Source organism: Schistocerca serialis, unplaced genomic scaffold (assembly GCF_023864345.2).
Source record: "Schistocerca serialis cubense isolate TAMUIC-IGC-003099 unplaced genomic scaffold, iqSchSeri2.2 HiC_scaffold_711, whole genome shotgun sequence".
In the NCBI taxonomy this organism is placed as follows: Eukaryota; Metazoa; Arthropoda; class Insecta; order Orthoptera; family Acrididae; genus Schistocerca; species Schistocerca serialis.
The window spans coordinates 476,450-500,625 of record NW_026048312.1 but is presented as its reverse complement, the minus strand read 5'-3'; positions in this window follow the sequence as shown (position 1 = coordinate 500,625).

Here is a 24,176-nt window from a genome sequence, read left to right as displayed (position 1 = left end):
CAACAAGCCACTGTGCAAGCTGGTAGTGGTCCCATAATGGTGTGGGCTGTATTTACATGGACTGGATTAGGTTCTCTGGTCCAGTTGAACCAATCACTGACCGGGAGTGACATGTTCGGCTACTTGGAGACCATTTACAGCCATTCAAGGACTTCATATCCCCAAACAACGATAGAGTTTTTATGGGTGTCAGTGCGTTATGTCACTGGGCCACAATTGTTCTCGATTGGTTTGAAGAACATTCTGGACAATTAGAACCACAATTAGAGCCACAATTAGAGCCGCTAAAGCGGAGTTATTGAACGCAGTTTCCCGAAATTCCTTCACCAGGGAAGATGAATGGAATATTCCAGAATTTGAAACACGAACAGCTGCTAGCATGAGTTTCTTAGAAGTAGATACCTTAGGGGTTGCGAAGCAACTCAAATCGCTTGATACGGGCAAGTCTTCAGGTCCAGATTGTATACCGATTAGGTTCCTTTCAGATTACGCTGATACAATAGCTCCCTACTTAGCACTCACATACAACCGCTCGCTCACCGATAGATCTGTACCTATAGATTGGAAAATTGCGCAGGTCGCACCAGTGTTTAAGAAGGGTAGTAGGAGTAATGCATCTAACTACAGACCTATATCATTGACGTCGGTTTGCAGTAGGGTTTTGGAGCATATGCTGTATTCAAACATTATGAATCACCTCGAAGGGAACGACCAAAGATACGTAATCAGCATGGTTTCAGAAAACATCGTTTTTGTGCCACGCAGCTAGCTCTTTATTCGCACGAAGTAATGGCCGCTATCGACAGGGGATCTCAAGTTGATTCCGTATTTCTAGATTTCCGGAAAGCTTTTGACACCGTTCCTCACAAGCGACTTCTAATCAAGCTGCAGGCCTATGGGGTATCGTCTCAGTTGTGCGACTGAATTCGTGATTTCCTGTCAGGAAGGTCGCAGTTCGTAGTAATAGACGGCAAATCATCGAGTAAAACTGAAGTGATATCAGATGTTCCCCAGGGAAGCGTCCTGGGACCTCTGCTGTTCCTGATCTACACTCCTGGAAATTGAAATAAGAACACCGTGAATTCATTGTCCCAGGAAGGGGAAACTTTATTGACACATTCCTGGGGTCAGATACATCACATGATCACACTGACAGAACCACAGGCACATAGACACAGGCAACAGAGCATGCACAATGTCGGCACTAGTACAGTGTATATCCACCTTTCGCAGCAATGCAGGCTGCTATTCTCCCATGGAGACGATCGTAGAGATGCTGAATGTAGTCCTGTGGAACGGCTTGCCATGCCATTTCCACCTGGCGCCTCAGTTGGACCAGCGTTCGTGCTGGACGTGCAGACCGCGTGAAACGACGCTTCATCCAGTCCCAAACATGCTCAATGGGGGACAGATCCGGAGATCTTGCTGGCCAGGGTAGTTGACTTACACCTTCTAGAGCACGTTGGGTGGCACGGGATACATGCGGACGTGCATTGTCCTGTTGGAACAGCAAGTTCCCTTGCCGGTCTAGGAATGGTAGAACGATGGGTTCGATGACGGTTTGGATGTACCGTGCACTATTCAGTGTCCCCTCGACGATCACCAGTGATGTACGGCCAGTGTAGGAGATCGCTCCCCACACCATGATGCCGGGTGTTGGCCCTGTGTGCCTCGGTCGTATGCAGTCCTGATTGTGGCGCTCACCTGCACGGCGCCAAACACGCATACGACCATCATTGGCACCAAGGCAGAAGCGACTCTCATCGCTGAAGACGACACGTCTCCATTCGTCCCTCCATTCACGCCTGTCGCGACACCACTGGAGGCGGGCTGCACGATGTTGGGGCGTGAGCGGAAGACGGCCTAACGGTGTGCGGAACCGTAGCCCAGCTTCATGGAGACGGTTGCGAATGGTCCTCGCCGATACCCCAGGAGCAACAGTGTCCCTAATTTGCTGGGAAGTGGCGGTGCGGTCCCCTACGGCACTGCGTAGGATCCTACGGTCTTGGCGTGCATCCGTGCGTCGCTGCGGTCCGGTCCCAGGTCGACGGGCACGTGCACCTTCCGCCGACCACTGGCGACAACATCGATGTACTGTGGAGACCTCACGCCCCACGTGTTGAGCAATTCGGCGGTACGTCCACCCGGCCTCCCGCATGCCCACTATACGCCCTCGCTCAAAGTCCGTCAACTGCACATACGGTTCACGTCCACGCTGTCGCGGCATGCTACCAGTGTTAAAGACTGCGATGGAGCTCCGTATGCCACGGCAAACTGGCTGACACTGACGGTGGCAGTGCACAAATGCTGCGCAGCTAGCGCCATTCGACGGCCAACACCGCGGTTCCTGGTGTGTCCGCTGTGCCATGCGTGTGATCATTGCTTGTACAGCCCTCTCGCAGTGTCCGGAGCAAGTATGGTGGGTCTGACACACCGGTGTCAATGTGTTCTTTTTTCCATTTCCAGGAGTGTATTTACTCACTAGGGCGACAAGTCCATGACCTCGACTGTTTTCCCATAATTCCCACCTCAATTCCTTGAGCATCTAGCGCACTTTCATGTACACTACTTTAAATGTTTAGACACACTGAAACACTGAAGCCGTGCTCTATACTAGTTCGCACTAGAGGCTTGATAAGGTTTCCTTTATAAAAGCATCGCATTTTCCTTCAAACTTCCGATCATTCACCTTCCCTACTACAGTGATCACTCCATTTCATATCACTTCTTACCTTTACCGCTAGGTATTTAAGCACTACAACAGATTCATAAAGCTTCCTGTTTATTCTGCAAATTGGCATTACCGAGTTCTTTCTCTCGTTGATACACATAGTCTTACATTTATCTCCAAAAAATGTTCAAATGTGTGTGAAATCTTATGGGACTTAACTGCTAAGGTCATCAGTCCCTAAGCTTACACACTACTGAACCTAAATTATCCTAAGGACAAACACACACACCTATGCCCGAGGGAGGACTCGAACCTCCGCTGGCACTAGCCGCACAGTCCATGACTGGAGCCCTAGACCGCTCGGCTAATCCCGCGCGGCACATTTATCTCCAATTAAGGAAATGTGCCATCTGGTAGACCGAATGTAGACATTGTATTTCTGAGTTTTCTTACAATCACCTAGTGACTTTATCTTAAAGCAGACAGACAGCGGTGCTGTTCCCATTCGCCAAATCGTTTATGTATATTGAAAACATCAGAGGTCTTATGCTTCCTTAAGGCACACCTGATGTTCCTTTCGTTTCTTTTGAACATTCTCTGTCCAAAGTAACGTCCTGGATTATATCATTCGGAAGCTTTTCGAGTCACTCAAATATTTGAGGTGGCCGCTGTGGTTGAGCGGTTCTAGGCGCTTCAGTCAGGAACTACGTGGCTGCTACGGTAACAGGTTCGAATCCTGCCTCGGGAATGGATGTGTGTGATGCCCTTAGGTTAGTTAGGTTTAAGTAGTTCTAAGTCTAGGGGACTGATGGCCTCAGATGTTAAGTCCCATAGTGCTTAAAAAAAAAAAAACTGAGATGATACTTCGTATGGTCGTTTGTTCCTTTCTTGTCAGCAGTGTTGTACAGTATAGAACGTCTTTCATAAATGGTAACGGGGACAAGTGTATATCCGTGAGTGGTCATTCAGGGTTACGACCAGCATGCATCTTGGAACATTATACAGTACCGTCACTGACTATCTCAATGGCTATGAATTGCAGAAACGTCTAACAACAACGAAAACACCAAAGAAGTTGAAATCACTGTAGGTTGTCTGTTTTATCATGGAAGATGCCTTTATTGCATTACTGGCCAGTTTCAGTCTTTCAGCAATTTCAAATTATAATGTTAGTGATGGGTGTGTCACAACTGTAACCAGTTTCATGCTATGTGGACACATACATGCAATAGCTCATATATGTAAAACATGTTTGTTTTGAGAGTTCTCTGTAAAGTGATCGTAACCACAGTATTAACTCAGTCCATAGAATTTCTGGGAGCGCTGTGACTAAACTCTTTTTAATATTTCAATGGCTTGTATGAATCATCTGCTACGTATTTTTAAGTACACTAAAGATAGCAAAAAATTATAAAATTATTCAATTTAAAAAAGTAAAAATTGAAACAATTGTTATTGAAACTTTCTTATTAATGCATTTCAGGCAATGCCCATCTTCAGAGTATCTGTCAGAAAACATCACAGCTGCCAAACGAGTGCAAATTATGTATGACACATACAGGTTCATCAACAAACAAGTCGACATACCACAGAAAAACCTTACTTCAGAATATCATGTCAAATATTATGTACTGTAACACTGGTGCTCAATTGAAGTGCTATGCCATTACAAAATTAGCTATCATAACATACCACTAGCTAGTATTATTGTAGGGATGCTGGGATATTATGTCAAATTTTGATGGACAGTTGTTAGCAAAATCAACTATAAAACCATAAAATAACTGTAAACCATGATAAATGTTTTTTTTTTTTTCCTTTATGAAAACTAAGAATCATAAAAGTGCGAAAGATCACATTCAAACAAACATTCATCAATTAATACATGTAGTATGAGCAAGGGATGATGGGGTGGGAAGGGAAGTGAAGGGAAGGAAAGGAGGACAAGAGAGACACAGTGGGATGAGTATAAAATAATTGCAGGTTATATAAATGACAGCCAGCATTGGCAAACTTAAAATATGGAAGGGAGACCTACTGTAAGTCTTTAGATGTTGCAGAAACACATAATAAGGGAAAAGTGAAATTTCTTTATAGTGCATAAACACGTTATTAAATTATTGCAGCTGTATATATGTGAGCAGGTAATGTATTCCATATAATATTAATTACAGGGAGGAGATTAGTGTTTAACGTCCCAATGACAATGAGGTCATTAGAGACGGAGCACAAGCTCAGATTAGAGAAGGATGGGCCAGGAAATCGGCTGTGCCCTTTCATGGAAACCATCCCGGCATTTGCCTGAAGCGATTTAGAGAAATCAAAGAAAACCTAAATCAGGATGGTCAGACATGAGTTTGAACCATCATCCTCCCAAATGCGAGTCGAGTGTGCTAACCACTGTGCCACCTCGCTCAGTAATATTATTTACAATCGATGAGTAAGTCGGAATTTGAAGAAGCATGGGTGGATACACACTGGAATGGGTAGGAGGATTGTGGAGAAGCATAGGGCACTCAGAAAATTTATCTTTATTGACTTATAATGCCACTGCACTAACAAAATCATAGTACAATAAAATATCTTAAAATTTACAAACACCAAAAATGCAATGAAGAGCAGCAATAGTGTTCACCAGGCCTTAGAAGGGATCATGTACAGCACCATTAAATGTAGGAAAATGACATGTGTTTGAATACGCCATGAATAGCAATAAAATTATAGTACTGTTTTTCATATTTACTAAGAAATCATATATTCTGTCAGTGGTTAAAAAACACCACGTCAGTTTATTTTTACAATGATTACTTGTGGGATGCACAGGGGGGAGGAGGGGGGGGGGGGGAGGAAGGAAAAAAGGTGGAGTTGATTGTGCATGATTAAATGGAAAGTGACCATGCATGATCAAAGGAAGACATACATTGAAAATAAATTAAACTTAAGCTATGGGAGGAAAGGGGAGAGAAGGACTTAGCACAGGGAGGCACATGAAACAAGGGCAGAAGGGAATGGTACCTTCATTTGATTGTGGAACCACAGGCCAGACAGACACCATTTTACTGTTCCTGGTACTGGTGACTGCAAATGCCAACACTAACAAGTAAATGTAGATGCCATCTTATAATGACTGGTGTTGATAGTCATTAGGTGCTGGCTGCAGTAATATGGTCTTTGTGAAACCAATCTGCCCTGTGGTTTTGCAGTCAGGTGAAGGCTTTCTGTTTTCTCCCTGTATTTGGATATTGTTTACTGTTGTGTATAATAAATGACTTATTTTTTTATCTTCATGGAGTATTAATGAAATGTTGTATGTGTTTGCATATTCAGCCAAGCATGAGATTGTTTGTAATGTTTGAATTCTTTGAGATAATATGTAATATATATATTGGCTATCTAACAAATTACCAGATGAAAGCAGGCTTGCTATTAATTCATAAAGTACACTGCTATAAAAATTGCAGTTATGCATTAGGACATGTGGTCCGCAGTGTTATCATAATATTGTGATATTATCTACTATGGCTTTGAACACCTCATCACCCCAAGCCCTCACCCTCACCCCTTTATTTCCTATTTAGCTTAGTTCTTCCCTTGCCCATGCCTGCTCACCTTTTCATTACTCATGCAAAATCCAACCCATCCCCACCCCCACCCTAATGCACTGTGTGATTAGGTCAAATCTGCCAAGGAAACCAAGGCCTGATACGATTCAACCAACCCATGTGGTCTAGCACATAGAACAACTTTCATTCTGTGGTGTAACAATGAGTAAGATGAGTAGAGTCTAAACTGGCCAAGGAATCAGACCGCTCTTCTAGCCAACCAGGAAAATTAAAGAAACATGATCTGTCAAAAATACTCTCAGCCTCAGAGTACCGGAGATTTATAACATTCTTTGCAAGTGCAGCATCTGTTATGTAGGGGAGTCTATACAGACTGTTGCTAATTGCTGTGTTGAACATTGCCACCTTAAATACAGAAACACTAAAAACAGCAGTTCCCAAGAACAGTCTAATGAAGAAACAGAAGACTGTCTGTACAGACAAGGATTCAGGCACATTATTCCAACTGTTGGGTGTCTGCGATTAGGGAAGCAGTAGAAATTAGACTGTATGGCTGCAACTTCAAGAGACACTGGTAAAGCACTTAGCAATTTATTTATTTGTTTACTGTCTTTTTTAGGCTTAGCTAGATACAAGAACAGATCAAATGCCACACATAATTTAATATATATGAATATAAACATATTTATGAAAAATTCAAATTAAGTAGTATAACTAAAGCAATTCACTTGAGAAAGAAATATTGCAGAGGAAAACTTTATATATTTCTATATCTACACACATACTCTGCAAGCCACCATGTGTAGTGTGGCAGAGGGTATCTTGGACCACTACTAGTCATTTTGTTTTCTTGGAGTTTTCAAATTGACATGGCTTGAAAACCAAGATTTTATTCATTCCCTTTCCTGTTCCAGTCACACATAGAGAGAGGGGAAAATGACTGTCTAAATGCCTCCATATGAGCCCTAATTTCTCTCACCTTATCCATGTGGACCTTACGTTAAATGTACATTAGTGGCAGTAAAATCGTTCTGCAGTCAGCTTCAAATGACAATTCTCTAAATTTTCCCAACAGTGTTCCTCAAAACAAACATTGCTCTCCCTCCAGGGATTCCCATTTGAGTTCCCAAAGCATCTCCATAGCACTTGCACACTGTTCAAGACTACCAGTAACAAATCTAGCAGCCCACCTCTGAATTGTTTCAGCGTTTTCCTTTAATCCTGGTGGGGACCCCAAACACTCTAGCAGTACTCAAGTATGTGTTGCACTAGTGTCCTATGTGCAGAGTCCTTTACTGATGAACTACACTTTTCCAAAACTCTCCCAATAAACCAAAGTCAACCGTTAATACCTTATGTACTACTACCCTTACATCCCCGTTCCATTTCATATTGTTTTGCTACATTATGCCAAGATATTTAAACACTATAACTGTAATGCTATATTTTGAACATAACACAATTGTTTTTCCAACTCACCTGCATTACATATGTTTTTCTACATTAGAGCTAGCTGCCATTCATCACACCAACTAGAAACTTTGTCTAATTTGTCTTGTATCCTCCTAAGGTCACTCAACAAAGACACCTTCCCATACACCACAGCATCATCAACAAACAGCTGCAAATTGCTGTTCACCTTGTCTGTCAGATCATTTACATACACAGAGAATAATAGCAGTCCTATCACACTTCCATGGGGCACTCCTGATGATACCCCTGTCTCTGATGAATACTCGCCATCGTTGACAATGTACTGGGTTCTGTTACTTAAGAAGTCTTCAAACCACTCATATATCTGCATACCTATTCTGTATGATATTCATCATCTGATATGAGTGATGGTGCTGCAAGCTATGTTGGACAGCAACACAAATATAGCCTACGAATGCAGAGAACGTCACCTTAGCATATGCCATATGGTGATGGAGGCTGTTATGAAAAGCTTTGGATTTTATACAAATTTGATGTGACAAGTTAACAGAAATTTTTGGCCATGTGAGTAAAGTTATTGTGTAAAACTAATAGCTCAGCATCTTACAAAAACTCTTCAGGGTCCTTGGAAGTCTTAGACTTACATGTCAATATATTTACTCCCTAATAATACTTGTTGTTTACAATAGGGGTAAATTTACTATGTTCAGTGAAATGAACTTGCAAAATACTGGAAGTAAAAATAATATCCATGTAGACTGTGCATCTCTGCCTATGATTCATAATGGAATTTCACATTCTGATACAAAAGTCTGTAACAGGTTGCTGCTAGACATCAGGCAGAAAACTGGAAATCCTAAGATATTAAAGAAATACAATGTAAAAAATTATCTTATTAGCTTCTCCTTCTATAATTAATTATAACAAGCATAATGTTTTGACTCAAGGATGCATATGCTGTTTAACACTAAGGTTCGATTTAAATAGAATTTTAATGTTACTGTTATATGTAAGGCTGACAGTACTCTTTGTACAATTACAAAATGCTTTGTATAAAGTATATGATAAAAACAGAACGTGAACAAAAAACTATTTTTAGCTTTCAGGACCATTCATTACATCCTCTGGGAAGATGGATATGGTTTGCAAGATTGGGAGTGAGGGAGACATCACTTAGACCACTCATGCAGAACACTTGGGTGACTCATTCATGAGTACTGCTTCAGCGTTTGAGATCCCCACCAGGTCAGATTAAGCCAATACGTTCAAGTGACTCAGAGGTGGACTGCTAGATAGGTTACCAGTAGGTTCAAACAATGTGCAAGTATTATGAATAAGTTTGGCAAACTCATATGAGAATACCTGGAGGAAAGACGATGTTCTTTTTGTAGTACACTAATGAGAAAATTTAGAAGATATAAGAAATCAGGGCTCTTATGGGGACATATTGATAATCTTTCTTATCTCACTCTATTTGCGAGGGGGACAGGAAAGGAAATGATTTATATACAAGGTACTCTCCACCATGCACCATACACATGCATATTACGGACAGATACCGTACACAAACTGGAAAAATGCAAGGGGCATTCCACTGCGTATCTTTTACCATCTTTGATTCGTTTTTCCGCATTTGTTACTACTGGTATGGGTGCAAAAACAAATTTGTACTGCCAACATCTGAGTGGTAGTTCATTAATAAGCTGCACTTAATATGTTAAAAAGCATTTAGAGACATTGTTCTGAAGGTGTAATATATGTTATACTATAAATCACTCTGCCATTCAACTAATAATTCTTAATCAATTGGTGTAAGTCCATCACGTATGACCCTTATCTGTGTAACTATGACAACGCTACGGATTAGTATGTCACCATAATCGAGATTATTCACATTCAAGCCTTGTTTGTACATTTAATTCTCATAATGGAGGCTTCATTCAAGCAATCTGTATTGACTTGACGGTCAAAATAACAGCTGAGAGCAGGTCTGTATAAATGCTGTGGCCAACAGGTAATGACATCACTTATGTAAATTGAGCTGCTTACAGGTATACCTCCATGGCACTTAACCTTGAGGTTGCCACTCACTCACTCACTCACTCACACACTCACTATACTGACGGGCCTGCCTTGGCCAGAGGTAAGGAGTTTAAGCTGGTTGAGCTGTTCCTCCTGAAGTCCTCTCTGTTGGGAATGTTTTTTCTTCATGTGTTGGATTGGCCTCTGGTTTCTGTGAATGCAGAAATTTATCTGCCGGCTGATTCCGGCGGCTTCTTCTTCTTCTTCTTCTTCTTCTTCTTCTTCTTACTGCTTCCTGGCTGCCTGAATTCTATGTTCTTCAGGCGGGAGAAGTCCACTGGCGGCGTCTGTTGCTGGATGTACATGACTGCTTGCTCAGTCATGTACAGCCAGTCCTCATCAGTGAAGATCGGGTGTTTGTTTATTAGCTCCAGATCTCCACGCCTGATGAGTTCCCTCCTGTTCAGCTTCTGGTTCAAGGGTTTGCACCCCCAGTGGAACGGATAAGGTTTATGAGGAAGGGGAGGGATGTTATCTACCGTGAAAGGGTAAGGATGATCATGATGGGGGTAGCTACCGTCGCGCAGGGAATCTGAGCTACCGTCGCACAGGGAATCTGTGATCTTGGTGAGCACCTCCCTCACACAGTTCTTGTTGGTGAGGGGGAGGCACTCAAACAGCTCGTTTTCTTCTTTTCCCTTGGTCTCCATTGGCACTCGTTTCCGCAGAGACAGGAGTGATGACTGCTTCCGTGGGGGCCGTCTCCTTGTTGTTGGTGGTTTTCCCCGACTGCATGACCACCTCCCTAGCAACCTGCGTTGCCGCGTCGACCAGGGAGGTGGTCGTTTGTGTTGCTGTGTCTAGCCTTGTACTGGTGGGGGTTGGTGCCGCATCCGGCATCATGCGGTACGCGAGGTACAAGGCGACCCTTAGTTGAGTCACCTCCTGACGCATCTCTTCTAGTTCTGCCCTCAGGGCCACTCTCTCCTCTGCCATGGCAGATTTGAGCACGGTGATTGTGTCCTCGTTGGCTTCCTGCAGCGCTTGGCGGAAGGCGTCCACGTCATCTTGGTGGCACAGCCCGCTTTCCCTACTAAGGTCGGAGGGCAGGGTGTCCACCTTCTCTTCATGTTGGGCCACCTCTACGTATGTGGTGGCCAACTTACACTGCTTCCACATCTTCAGATAGCTGCAGCTGCTTGCGTTTGCGGCGTGCGAGCCCCCGCAATTTATGCACGCTGCTGCAGTACCTCTTGGTTTGGTGCAGTTCCGTGTGTCGTGCGGTTGCCTGCACTTAACACACGCAACCATGCCGTCGCATTCCCTGGCTATATGTCCCAGCTTTTGGCACTTATAGCACTGTAATTGTGCCACAGGCTTCCACTTCTTCTTCTTGTTGCCACAACCGTTGCTCCTGACTGCATTTAGCAGGAGCTCAACAGCAGCAGCAATCTTGCCTCTTCCTCCATTCCTACTCCTCAGCACGGCGTTGGCTAGTGGCATTGGCGTGCATGAGCGACGGTAATGAAGTGAGCCGCAGAGAGTTGAGCCACGTGTGTCGCGTGCATGCCGTCGTTTACATCAGAGATATAGAATAGATGTGGTGCCATCTCGTTTAGAAGTTAAGAAACACTACGTATCGGCTGATTGGTAAGCTGTTGTAGGTGCCTGTACTTGTACTAGTTTATTAAACCATTGATGTGCCACATTATTTATCTAGGAAACTGAGACATAAAATAAAAAATCTGATTCAAGATATGCTATCGGTTCACTCACAGAAACAAAAGACTGATATATTTCACTGTAGTGGTTCCACGCTCGTACGTACTGACATTCTCTCAACGTATAAATTACATTATGGTTTGAGTCCGAAGTGATGATTGCAACATAAATGAAAACTTCCTCTCTGATTTTGTTCTTAGTACACTGTAAATTAAAGTGTGAATTAATCGTTTCTGGGTGGTAACACCTTTAACTGCACCTGCAGCTTCAGTAGAGTGAGTTGAGTACCTCTGCAGATGCTGTTGGCGGTCCCAAGACCAGATAAAGGAGGAGGGTTGGCCACTTAAGGAGGCTGTAAAATGGTGGATACAAATTACTTCGAGACTGTTTTTGTTAGGGAAAGTTAGAAGGAGCTATTGCAGGAAGCTTGGCTGCAGTACAGTTATAAAATTTAGAATGTAAAACAGCGATTAGCTGGAAGTATGGTTCAAAAAAGTTTATTTAAATCAAACCATCACCGGCTTCAGATTTATTACAAGTCCATCTTAGATGGCACCTACAGATTTTGTTATTTTCCCGCTAAGGCTTCGTTTCGTAGCCATAGATTTTGTGAACTTATTTTATTTATTTATTTATTTAGCTTATGGCATATAACACATCATATAGAAAAGACATAAAAATCATAAGACACAGAAATAAAGAGTAGTCACAGTGTGTAACATATTGTTGTAGATATAAAAGTGTTTAAAAGTAGTGTATATAATAAACAAAAGTTCACTAACAAACATCCAGATTTGTGACATAGTCTATTGCACTTTCAGTCGCGGTTAGAAACTCATTGGGGTCTCCTGCAAAACGTCTCAGAGGGCAGTCTTCCACGATGTGACGAATCGTCTGCCGGTCCGCACCGCAGTCACATCTCGGGGTGGTGATTTTACCCCACCTGTGGAGGCTGTCTGCACATCTGCTGTTATTTGTCCGAATTCGATTCAGGGTCGTCCAAGTTTTCCTTGGCAAATTGAATCCTGGTGGTTGGACATTGATGCATGGCATATTCTGCAGGTTTTGGGGCACAGATTCTCTCCACCGCATTTTCCAGAGGTTGCCATAATCCGGGTTGAGAGGATGCGTATTTTTTGCCTTTTTTAAAGAGGGGTGTCTTGAGCGCAATCTGTTCATCTCCAGGGCAGGAACATCCTTATGGATTGGCAGTTTCTCGTTGTTCAGCACTTTTCCATACTCGCGTAAGAAAGCGTTCTCTCTGCGCAGGTCCGGTGGGGGAATGTTGCTCAGTATAGGTAGCCAGTGTAAAGGCGTTGGCTTTATTGTTCCTGATATCATCCTCATTGTGTAGTTTAGTTGAGCATCGATCAAGCCTGTGTGTTTACTGTTTAGCCGTACCGGTGCGGCATATTCTGCTGTTGTGTAGACAAGTCCCAGAGCCAAAGATCTCAGTACAGCCGCGGAAGAGCCCCACGTGGTCCCACATAGCTTCTGTATGATATTATTTCGAGTTTTAAGTTTTGCGGCTGTATTACGTAGGTGTTCCTTGAATGTTAGGGTTCTGTCAAAGGTGACGCCTAGATATCTGGGGTAATTATTATGGTTTAGCTGCCTGTTTTCGAAATGAACGTTGAGCTTTCTTTTTGCTTGGGCATTGTCGAGATGAAAGCATGTCACCTCCGTTTTTGTCGCGTTTGGCCGTAATCTCCACCTTCGGAAGTAATCTCCCAGCTTTGTTAGATCCGCAGTTAATGTGTTTTCTGTTGCCTCCATTGATCTGCCTCTTACAGCTATTGCCCAGTCGTCGGCATATCCGAATTTTTGAGAAGTGGTTTCAGGTAAGTCAGATATGTAGAGGTTTAACATCAATGGCGCCAGAACGGAGCCTTGTGGTAAACCATTGTTGTGCTTCATTTGGTCACTTTTTAAGTCGCCCATTATGACTCTGAAACTTCTATCTGTGAGCATGTTATCAATGAGGTTGGCCAGCTTATTACATGGTATGACCCGCAGCAACTTAAATATCAGGCCTTGTCGCCAAACGGTATCATAAGCGGCTGATAGGTCAATAAAGGCTACTGATGTTTTGAGTTTTTTCTGAAAGCTCGCCTCTATATGAGTTGCTAGGGAGAGGATCTGGTCGGTGCAACTGCGGTTGGGTCGAAAACCTGCCTGTTCAATCGGTACCACTTCAAGAATTTTTCCGCCTATTCTATTGTAGATGATACGTTCCAACAGCTTATAGACACAGTTCAGCAGAGCGATAGGGCAGTAGTTTTGGGGCATGTCATTAGGTTTGCCTGGCTTTAGTATTGCTATAATCTTTGCTCGTTTAAGCTGGTGTGGGATATTACCCAATTCTAAAATATCTGTTAAGAAGTTTGCGAGCCATGTTCTAGTATATTTTCCACAGTGAAGTAGGAATTCCGGGTGGATGCCATCGAAGCCGGGAGCCTTGCCACTTTTGATTTTTGACAAGGCTGCTGCAACTTCTTCCGCTGTGATAGGCTGGGAAAATTCGGACGTAGGCAATGGCCTTTGTTTTAAGAATCTTAATTCACGTTTGACGGTCATGGTGTGTGTTCTGTCCCTTGGTGCTCTTGAGGTTCTAACTATGTGTGCAGCCACATTGTTAGGGGTTATCGGGTGGGTGTCTTTTATTTTACGTTTACTGCCTCCCAGGGTACGGAGTAGGGTCCATGCTTGCCTACTGGACTTAGTGAAATCTAGATTCTCCACGTTGTCCATCCATTTTTCCCGTCGAGCTGCGTCTAAGCTGTGCAACAGTTCGTCCACGATTTCTTGGTTGTTGGTTTCTGTAAATTCCTGGTACAGGTCTTCGCATCCCTCATTCCAGCCAGGGATGTACTCTTTCCGGTAGCCTCTGGGTACATTCCTCTTAGCCGTGGCGATGACTGCTCCCACAAATCTGTCATAGTTGTTCCTAGTCGGGGGTATCCAACCTAGACACTTGTCAAGGTTTTCTGCAAAGGAGGCCCAGTCTGCCTTCTGGAAATTCCATCGTGGGCGAGGAAAGGATTTTATGATTGGGATGTTAATTCCGACTTTTAAGATAACAGGGCGATGCTGGCTATGTGGGAAATCAGACAGGACTTCACGAGTTGCGGCTAGCGGTTGGTTGTTTTTGTTTTTAGTGACAAAACATAAATCAGGGTTATAATCTCGTCTCCATGCTGCTGATCGAAATGTTCCGCGGTCCTTGGCGTCGAAAATCAGGTGGGTGTTAGTCTCCTCACTCCAGCTCATCAGGGATTCACCGTTCTGGTCGTTTCGTGCATGCTTCCAGTTCTCATGGTGACTATTAAAGTCTCCTACGTAGATAGCAGGGTGGGGATATTCTTGGAGTACTTCTGGAGGCCATGGACAGCCGGGAGGCTTATAGATGTTAACTATAGTGGTCTCGCCAATTTTGACAGCAACTTCATGTATGTTGTTGTCTGTAGATATCTTACACAGGGAAGCATTTTCTATCTTATTTTGTATGTAGGTTGCCACGCCGTAATTGCGGTGATAGGTGGCTCCCAGTATCTCAAATCCAGGGATTTTTCCTCTAGAGGCCAGCAGATGAGTCTCTTGTATCGCGACTACGTCGATTTTGTTCTGAGTGAGAACTCTCTGGAGAAATTCACATTTGCTCCTACTTATGCCTTCAATGTTTAGGTGGCAGACTCGGAGGCACGGTCCGAGTGCTCTAGTCAATTCTTCATCGTTCATTTGGTCGGTATCTTTCATGATGTGTTTACCAGGAGATCCAGCACAGGATTATCTGGATTATCTGGTTGCCTTTAGTGCTAGTTCATTTAGCGTTACCCAGGGTGCACATGTAGTATTCTACTACGGACGTGAACTAGCCTTACACCCCTTTTTGTGAACTAATAAAAAAAAAAAAAAAATCTCTGCCCAGTTAACCGAATTTTAAACAGAAAACTTGTAATTTTGTGAACTAAGATTACAAGTTTTCTGTTTAAAATTCGGTTAACTGGGCAGAGATTTTTTTTCAACCTTCATATAAACAAATGCAGTGATATTAAGTTAAGTGAAGCATCAAATGTGCCAAAAACTTGTGTAAACCAGGTAAGATTTCGACAAATTTCATGTCTTATTTACTTTACGGTAGTCTTGTATGTTTCTATTATGGTTAAAAAAAAAAGCATCTCTCGTAAGTTTACTAATTTAAAACAAAAAAGTAACGACTATAAAACGAGATGTAGCAGGAAAGGAATAAAATCCTTTAGAGACATCAGAATGTGGATTTTTAAAAAACTGAAAACAGTAATGATTTGCTTTAAATTATCTTTTTCAAACAATACGTGTGGCTGGTAGCTGTTTTAAATTATAGACCCTATAATTAGAAAAGAAGCAACCTCTAAAGTTTGGTACCATAGTTGTAATAAAAAGATCGTTTACATTCTAGTATCTTACACATCTTTAACTTAGCAGCATGTTGGAAGCATTTGCAAATAAAGCAACTACTCCACCCTACAGCAGTGAAAGCTATATGGAAATCATGAATTAAGCTGTGTGGTTTCCGTTTGTTTATTTGAATAAGATTGATGAGTTATTAACAGTTGTTTCTTGTGAATGCAGTAAATAATTTTGTGTTTTTCAGAATATTCCATACAAAAAAATTGACCTTGAAATACTCCTATAAATTCCCAAGCTGTTCATTTCGATATTACGTAGGTTCAACACGTGTTCCCAAAACACCTGCCAAGTGTTCATTATGTAGTTGCAAATATCAGAAGTGGATCATGTGAAACAGGTGTTAAGTGAGTTACCAAGCATTAGCTATGCTGTGGCAAGTGTTTATTCTACAGCTGTTAATACAAGAAGTGAAAATATTATTAGTGAATTACCAAGCACTAGTTGCGCTGATCTGTGTAATTCTTTGAGTGGTACACTTCATAAATTTTGTTTCCTCTCAAAATTAATCCACAGATAATGGGTATACATGCTTAGCTGACACATCTTTTAATGAGGAAAGTGGAGTTGTGTGTAGTGGAGTTTCAAAAGCAGACTTAAGTCCCAGAAGATCTAAAATGTCTAAGATTCTTAGGAATGCCTTAACAAGGCTACCAGAAGCAAAGCCACATCATGGGAAAAATGAACTAAAACACTCAAAGATTTGTATGATAGCAATGTTTCTTTTTTCACAGAAAACAATTTAAATTCTGTTGCCAGAGATTTCATTAACAGCCAATTAAGGAACTGCCATCAACCAGCAAATACTAGGCAATGGACATCTGAAGACAAGGCATTTGCTCTGTCCTTATATAAGCAACCCCTTGCCTATACAAGTATCTGTCAGTTCATTTTTCCCTTCCTTCTGTGAGGCATCTGAAATCTCTCTGTCTGCCACACCTTTTTGAGCCAGGAGTGAATCCTGCAGTGATGAATGTAATAAAAGCAGAAGGTGAGGCAATGTGCAGCAGTGATAAATATTTAGCTTTTTTGTTTCATGAAATGTCTGTGGAGAGAAATTTGAACTGTGATGTAAACAAGTGACAAATCACAGTGTTTCTGGCTTTAGGAAGGTCAAATGTATATGCAGACCATGATGCATTGATATTCTGATCAGAGGCATACATAAAATTTGGAAGCTGGTTGTTGCATATTACTTCACTCAGAACTCAGTTTCAAATACTGCTTTAAAGTTCTTATTACATATTTACATATATTATAAGGCAATTGCAAAAAATAGGGCTGAAGATAGCAGAATAAGATTTTCACTCTGCAGCGGAGTGTGCACTGATATGAAACTTCCTGGCAGATTAAACCTGTGTGCTGGACCGAGACTCAAACTTGGGAACTTTGCCTTTCGTAGGCAAGTGCTCCACCATCTGAGCTACCCAAGCACAACTCACGCCCCATCCTCACAGCTTTACTTCTGCCCGTACCTCGTCTCTTACCTTCCTAACTTTACAGAAGCTCTCCTGTGAACTTTGCAGAACTAACTCTACTGATAGAAAGGATATTGTGGGGACATGGCTTAGCCACAGCATGGGGGATGTTTCCAGAATGAGAGTTCGAGTCTCAGTCTGGCACACAGTTTTAATCTGCCAGGAAGTTTCATATCAGCATACACCCCACTGCAGAGTGAAAATCTCATTCTGGAAACATCCCCCAGGCTGTGGCTAAGCCTTGTCTCTGCAATATCCTTTCTTTCAGGAGTGCTAGTTCTGCAAGGTTCACAGGAGAACTTCTGTAAAGTTGGGAAGGTAGGAGACGAGGTACTGACAGAAGTGAAGCTGTGAGGATGGGGCATGAGTCGTGCTTGGGTAGCTCAGATGGTAGAGCGCTTGCCAGTGAAAGGCAAAGGTCTTGAGTTCAGGTGTTGGTCCAGCACACAGTTTTAATCTGCCAGGAATTTTCAGAGCTGAAGATAGGTTTTACAGCTTGTTAGCAGGGTACAACCAATCAGAGAGCACTGAAGGGACTACCTAGTGAGAAATTCAGTGAATCCAGTCCAATTTAATTTTTTATGTATTGCTGTGATTTGTGACATCCCACACCTACGTATTAAAGAATGCTATTAATAATTGACTAGAAACAAAATGCAGTTTGGGCTTAAAAAAAAAAGGCCAGTCTTGAATTTGAATGAGGACTTTTCTTCTGCATCAGCAGAAGATGTTTACGACTCGCAAAAATTACAGAGGAGTCGTTTTGACTTTAAGGATTCTTTTATTAAAATGAAAGTTATGGTAGATGCAGCCCAGCTTAGTCATACAGTTGATTTTACCTGCAGAGTCAATATACTTTGCAGAATTTGTTGAGAAGACAGATTACCTCTTAGATTCACAAAACAGCACTCGTCATCATCCACAAGATGGTAAATCTTGTAAGTGTGCCCTCTCTCCAGGGTCACCACATACTGAAATGTGGTACAGTACATTAAAGGAAATTGAAAACTGGAAAGAGTTGCAACTAGGAACAAGGGGAGATAAGACAAAAATGTCTAATTTCATAAGTGGGTGGCAAACTACAATAATATCATTGATGTGAATTGGACAGATTAAAAAAAAAAGACTTCAATTTTTTAAGCATGAGGGCCTTCAATGAAGGCCTACTGGAGAATGTTTTTTACCATGTGAAGCAACATGGTGTTTCCAACACCAACCCAGCCTGCTTTCAGTCTGTAGCAGCACTGAAAAAATTATAATCAATAACATATCCCTATCTATAAGTACACTAGGTAATTATGAGGATGACAGTTGTATGCCATTAAGAAATTTAAGGCAATTACACGGATCTCATAATGACAGCTTTCTTGACTCCAGAAAAGATAATTGCATAATTGACAACAATGATTTATCAGTGTCCTTGCTGGTAATGCAGCTTGCAATGGTGACAGTGATGGTGGGGAAGCTGATGTAGGTAATGACAGACAAGGATTGACATTTTTAGCTGGTTACAGCCTGTGAAACATTGGTGGAAAACCTGAGATCAACTGTAATGACTGTAAAACATTTGTTTTATCCAACACCCACAGAGGATCATTTACTTACAAGTTTAAGGGAATCTGATACCTTAAACACACAATTATTGTATGGAAGTGACAGCCTAGTGTTCTTTTTAACTAAAGTCCAGTCAGTCATATGCATTTTTAGTGGGCAATTTTGATTTACAAATATGTCAGAGATTGGAAACACACCATCTGTAATAAAAGAATGAATGTGGTTTAGGAGAAATTGAAGATAAAGTTTAAAGCTGTTTGACAGTTCAGAGAGAAATTCTGCTGTTTGCTTAAATAATAATAGTAATAATGTAGTAATTAGTTTTTGTTTTCAGTTAACTGCTTTTATCCCCATTTCCTACCCGTGGTCCTTCTCTTTTAATGTTGATGTATGTGCTTTTGTGTTGAAGCATTTACTCTTCATTTAAGATGTAGGATCATTTTAAAGGAAGTCAATGGTTAATAATGCAAATTTCATGAAATATGCCTACAGTTTTGACAAATTTTAGATAACAAGTAGGCCTACAGGCTTCGCCCACTTCTCCTGATGACATAGTAGCTAGGCATGGAATAGATGGTACCATTTTGTTGGTGGTAGTATAGAAATTCTAATCATCAAAGTGAAAGTCATTTGGAGGGTAATACTGCTGTTGGTATATCCTGAGTTTTTTTTTTTTTTGTAATTACTACTGTGATGTCAGTCAGTTGGGAAAATCATGCACCTGCAGGCTGTCAGTCATAAAAAAATCAGCTATTTATACCACAGTTACTATTGTATTGTATGGTAGATTACATTTTTTGCACTTGGTGACAAATGCATACTAAGAGAGTTTCACAAACTGTTACCAATAGGCATGTGGGAGAGAAAATGTGTCAAGTAAAAGAACTTAGTTGTTTGTTAATATGATCGGTTCCAAATTGAGAAAATATTGACATGTTTGGTTCACAGAGAAATTTTCATCTCAATGAAACAGTCCATTGACACTGTTAATTAGAATTCTTCTCTTGTGCTTTAAATTTATAGTAGGTCTAATGGGAAAAGTGTAAAACTGATATTTTAGGTGGTGATGAGAATCATAAACTACCACAAAGTTCATTATGACTGTGTGAGTTTGTCTTTGGAATATGATTTCCAGTCTCTTTTCTATGTTTACAGGTGCCTCAACTACATTTTAAGTAACATGGCACAGAAAGAATTCAGTGAGTCACTGATATCAAAACTGTAGTAAATTAGTCTCTTATACCATACATGTCTGAAGAAAAGTTTGTTTTCTAGTTTATGAGTGAGCTTACTGAGGATTGCAAGTGTTATGGAATAACTGCCCTCTCAACTCCTTTTATTGGTGGAAAAAATCACGGCCTTAAACTAAAATGAACATTGATATTAACAATAACAGATGAAAGCTATAATAATCATTGTGATTTTCAAGATGCAGTTCCCACTCATTTGCCTGGCTGCCCTCCGCATCTATGTATCTACATCATCTGGAAGAGAACATCCTGTAGATGTAGATTGTAGGCAGTGCCTGGAGTAGGCCTGCTCTGTTTAAAATTGCTATAGCTTGAAGCATAAGTATTCAATGTGATTGTGAGTATTTGAACTCCAGTTGTCATTTGATCTGAGAGAGGTGATAATTAATTATGTAACATGTTGTGGGTCATTTGTTCTGAATAATGAAAATTCTGTTTGTCTTGTGCAACACATACCATCATGCAAAATCTTATGCCTTGTAGTTATTGGTAATGACTTCTTCATGTGTGGTTGCATATGTAGATGCAATAAGACTGATTACATCCAAGTAGATGTATATGTAGATGTGTTGAGGTTGATTATATGGAAGTGAAGAGAGTGGGAATTACAGATCTTCCAGTTAAAAAGTTGAAAATTTGTGTATTATGTATGGTGAAGTGCAGGCATAGTAATTAAGAAAACATATAAAAAGTTTAGATGAACAATTGGTTTTAATATTGAAGAAAATATCTTTCTTGGAAATACTTTATTGCAATAAATTTAACTGCAACTGCCAGGTAAATAAGCTTGAGCAAAACTCCTTGCAGGAAAGATTAGATCACTAAACTGCTGCAGTAATAGAGCAATGTATACATTTGAGATGATAATCTTGTGTTTGTTGCTTCACTCCATTTCACCATCAAAGTGAAAGTAGTCCCATACTCAGGAACTGAGCACAGGGGAGCAGATGTAGGATTCCTGTGTTGCTGTTCTTGGTGAGGTTGTAATGGAGATGGTCTGCTTTTGTCTTCCTCTGACCTGTAACAAAGTGTCAAGTATGTATCAGTGTTGTGTGAATGACTTTGACTATAACATGTACAGTGTAGTGCTGGGTTTATGTTTTTAAGGACGAAGAAAAGCGAGAGGGTGAAACCTGGTGTGGGCACTACACAGCCTACTCCTCCCAGATAGCACCGAGGGAGCCACTGAGCTTCACTCCCCATCCAACAAACAGACAGTGTCATGTGCCCTCAGATCATGAGACACAGTGAAAAGCTATGGAATCTAATCCAGGAGATTGGCATAAAGACTGATGGTCAGGAACTTTGCACCATCACCTTTCCCCACAGGGGGCTCACGGTCCTTTCGTGAGTACATGCATGGCGAGCACTGGGCCCCGAGCTATTGCAGCCTTCCTTCTTTCCAGGGCTGTATTTCCTTGCCCTTCCCCTCGTTTCCTCTCCCCTCCTTGCTTCTTCCCCTCCACCCTCTCCTCTCCCTCTCTTGGTGTCCTTGTTTGATTTGGCCCTGCTATCCTCCTGGTTTGTTGGCCGTGCAATTTGGTTTTGTTGCATAATCACCTCATGCTTTTGGCATTCCCTAGTCCACCTCTGGGGTTTGACCTTCATTACTAAATTTATATTCCATAGTGTGAGCCATTTGGGAAAGAGCACCTTACCTAGTGTCTCCGACGTGTGCCCTCCTAGTTCATTCCACCTTTTCCTTCACGTTGTTGTCTGATGCTAGAGTGCATAGCCAGCATGGTAGCCAGCCCATGTGTTGTGGTCGCTTTGTCCCCTTTTGGTTGAAAACACAGGGATCACACTTCTGATACCTGAGCTGTGTCCTCCTCATGTAAGCCTAGGAGTGGTTGCTTGTTGTCGTGAAGCATCAGAACTCCCGGCAATAGCTGCCATGCCAGACGGCTCCTGCTGTGGCTGGGTGGCACACTTGGGGAGAGCCCCTGATCAGAGTGGGTGGTATCAGGGCAGACGCTATGCAAATGAAATGCATATGGGTCCAGAACTCTGGCCGTTCTTCTGCGGCCATCTCTCTGCATGGATCAGATTTTTTTAGGGCTGCTTCTTCTGCCCCTTTTGCCTTCCCATCCATGGCTACCCCTGGGAGGAGAGTCAGGCTCGTCGGCTAGGGGCGAAACCTTTACCCCGCTATCTGGTTTGCACCACTTTGTTCAGCGTGTTCAGAAGGGTCCGAAAGACAATCACATTGATACTGGTGCCTTTATCCTGGCCTTTGAAGGGGATACGCTTCCTGAGAAAGTAAAGGTTATGGTTTATCAATGTGACGTGAAGCCATACATCCCACCATCTATGAGATGTTTCAAGTGTTTGCGTTTTGGACACATGTCTTCCCGCTGTTCGCAGGCCCCTCTCTGTGGTGGCTGTGGACGTTCACTCCATGAGAGGAGTTCCTGTGTTCCCCCTCCTGTGTGTGTTAATTGTCATGGCAATCATTCCCCATGTTCACCAGATTGCCCAGTTTATAAGAAGGAAAAGGAGATACAGGAGTATAAGTCCCTTGATCGTGTAACCTACACTGAGGCTAGTAAGAAGTATGCACGTCTTCACTTTGTGTCCATGACATCTAGCTATGCTTTAGTTACATCTTCACCTCTTCCTCCCCTCTTACCCTAGTCGCAAACCCCTCTCCTCCCCCCCTCCCCTGCGGCTCCCACACCCTCCACTCCAGGCACTGTTCCCCCTTCCTAGCCGGAGAAGTGTCCCACTTCTTCAGCATCTGCCGGTCAAGCGCGCCCCTCCCAGGATACTCCTTCCCGGCACCTTCCATGACAAAGGTCTGCTACCATACGACGACTGTGAGAACCACGGTCTGTGGGCCCCCAGGTCACCCAATCTTTCTGTTCCTGATCTTGCTGCAGCATCTCCCTTATGCCGCATAGCCCTCCTCGATCTGAAATGGAAAAGAAGAAGAAACATAAGTCCCAGGACAAGGAGCCTCTCGTGTCCCCAGAGGTCCCATCCCCACCTTCGTAACCTGATTCTGACCTGTTGTTCATGGATGTCGCCCCCTCCCTGCCGGTGGCGGGTAGTGACCCGGCAGCATGACTGGTTATCCAATGGAATTGTAATGGATATTACCGTCACCTTCCGGAGTTGAAATCCCTTATTTTGTCTCTTACTCTGCAGCTTGTGTGGTTCTGCAGGAATCTCATTTTACTGATGATCACTCAACAACCCTCTGTGGGTTCCGTGTTTTCTTTCAAAATCGGGTCAGCCCCCTGCAGGCCTCTGGTGGCATTTGTACGTTGGTCCGTATGGACGTTGCTAGCACGTGGATTCCTCTTCAAACTACATTGGAAGCGGTTGCTGTTAGGGTCCACCCGGACTCTGAGGTCATGGTTTGCAATCTTTATCTCCCTCCTGACAGGACTCTTACACCTACTTCCTTAACTGCCCTTCTTCAGCAACTTCCTCCCCTCTTCCTCCTTCTCGGGGATTTTAATGCTCATCATCCCTTGTGGGGCAGTGGATTTCCATCTAATTGGGGTCTTCTCATAGACCAGTTTCTTGCAGACCACGACTTGTGCCTTCTTAATGATGGCTCCCCTACTCATTTCAGTGCCAGTCATGGTACCTTTTCTGCCATTGATCTTTCTCTTTCTTCTCCCTCCCTCCTCCTTTCATTACACTGGTCGCCACAAGCTGTCCTGTGACCACTTCCCATTGATTCTCTCACTCCCTTCCCGCTCCCCGATGGACAGGTTACCTCATTGGTCTTTCCAACATGCCGATTGGCCTCTATATACTGCACAGGTCGTTTTTTCTCTCTCTTTGTGGGGTTGTATTAATGATGTCCTATGTGACGTGTCTGACACGATTGTTCATGCTGCTAGCCTTGGAGTACCGTGCTCATCTGGACCATTTCGCCACCGACAAGTCCCATGCTGGAGTACGGCCATTGCCATTGCCATCCATGATTGCCGTTGAGCTTTGCAACACCTTAAGAGGCACCCATCCGTTGCCAACCTTATTACCTTTAAACGCCTTCATGCTAAAGCCCGTTATCAAACAGAGC